We start from the raw sequence: 2,031 nt of genomic DNA on the forward strand, positions 1-2,031 counted from the left end.
TGCCTAGAAACTCATCGAGATCTGGTGAAGTATTTGAAGCATTATCAGATCCCGAGAAAGTTTTCAAGGCCTTGAACTGGGCTAATCGGAAAAACAAACAACAACCAACAACTGCACAGTTCGAAACAGTCATGGGGGATCACGAGGCAAACCCAGCGGTACCAATAGTTCCAGAGGCTGCTCTCTATGACTGGGCACAACCCACAGCTGAAAATTTGTCCACAGCCATTGTAGTTCCGCAGATACAGGCTGAGTCATTCCAAATTACAAATAACATGCTGCACTTGTTGCAGAACAAGGGAATATTTTTAGGGTCGCAAGTCGAAGATCCTCAGCAGCACTTGAATAATTTCCTATCTATCTGCAAGACCCAAAGGCAGCCCAACGTAACTCCTGAAGCAATTAAGCTGTTATTGTTTCCATTTTCAGTGACAGGAGCTGCCCAGATCTGGCTAAACTCACTCCCCATAAATTCTATAACAACTTGGGATGAGTTGGTCAAGCAATTCCATAACAAGTTCCACCCACCCAACAAAACTGCTCAACAAATTGATGAAATTTTGAGCTTTAAACAGAAACCAATGGAGACACTGCATAAGACATGGGAGCGTTTTAAGGGAATATTGGTTATATGTCCATACCATGGTATTCCAGATCAGATGTTGGGACAACGGTTTTACATGGGATTGTCAGATAGAATGAAGAACATCGTGGATGCCTCAGCTGGTGGGGCATTCCTGAGCAAAACATGGAGATAAGGTTAGAGTCTGCTTGACAAGATGGCACAGAATTCGGGATGGACAATCAAGAACGCACCCATCACTCTAGTGGTGCACTCAGTGCCTTTTGATCCATCAAATTCTATGGCTGAAAATATGGCTACATTATTGACACATATGAGTATACTCACCAAAAAGATGGAAGAGTCAGGGCAGAAGCAGCAGGTACACATCGTAGATACTACTAATGGGGGCTTGTGCGCATCTTGCATTATTCAGCCCATTGGTAACCAGTGGAATGAAGAACATGATCATCATCACTACCCGGAAGACATGAACTATTTATCTAACTATGGAGGCCAGAGACAGGGTAGTCAGAATTGGGGTCAGCAGAATCAGCAGCAGTACAGGACAGCTCAGCCACAGTTCAACACTGGGAACATGGGAGGTATTAGACCCCCTAACAATATGGCACCTTACCCAAGGCTACAGGGATATAATAATCAGAATTAGCAGCAGGGGTATCACCCTCCTCAGCAGCAGCATGGTGGAAGGCAGGACGATGGGTTTGCTAGACTTGAGGTAATGATACAACAAGTTATTGGGTCTAATGCAAGGATTAATGAGATAGTGGATGCACATGATGCAGCAATCAAGAATATTGAAGTGCAGGTAGGCCAAATTTCGATGTCTCTGAACAATCATCTTCATGGGACACTACCCGCAGACACCCAAATAAATCCAAAAGATCAAGGCCCAAAGCAGCTGATGGCAGTAAGTCTACGTAATGGCAGAGATCTAGACGTAGAGCAAGAGAGGGTTCAAGAAACTAGACAAGCTAAGACACTTATACCAGTGCCCATTGAGCTGGATGAGTCAACAAAACTAACGGAGGTGCCAGTCCAGCCTGCCCAGGAAGAAAATAGCATTCAGAATGCGACCGAGAAAGAAGCTGAGACAGTCCGGGAACCTGTAGTTGATGTAGCAACTGATAAAGATCAATCTCAGTTGATTGGGAAGAAAAGACCCCCTGCATCTTTCCCTCAGAGGTTGGCTAAGTACCAAAATGAGGAGCAATACAAGAAGTTCAAAGAAATGCTAAAACAAATTCAGGTAAACATACCATTGATTGAAGCTTTGAAGGAGATGCATGGGTATGCAAAAATGATGAAGGACTTGATGTCCCGAAAGTTTGATTTCCAAGACTTGGCCACAGTTACTCTTGCTCAGACATGTAGTGCAGTGGTGACTAGACCAATTGCAGAAAAGCTGTCTGACCCAGGGAGCTTTACAATCCCATGCACTATTGGCA

At 44.3% G+C, this 2,031-nt stretch overlaps 1 non-coding gene across 1 annotated transcript; it reads right to left on the reverse strand.

Annotated features, from left to right (window-relative positions):
• Positions 1-542: 542 nt before the first annotated feature.
• LOC142182385 (small nucleolar RNA R71) lies at positions 543-649 on the reverse strand. The gene has a single exon (XR_012711220.1). It is a non-coding gene; the product is annotated as a small nucleolar RNA R71 (small nucleolar RNA).
• Between the last annotated feature and the right edge of the window lie 1,382 nt (positions 650-2,031).

This window comes from Nicotiana tabacum, chromosome 6, assembly GCF_000715075.1.
Source record: "Nicotiana tabacum cultivar K326 chromosome 6, ASM71507v2, whole genome shotgun sequence".
NCBI lineage: Eukaryota > Viridiplantae > Streptophyta > Magnoliopsida > Solanales > Solanaceae > Nicotiana > Nicotiana tabacum.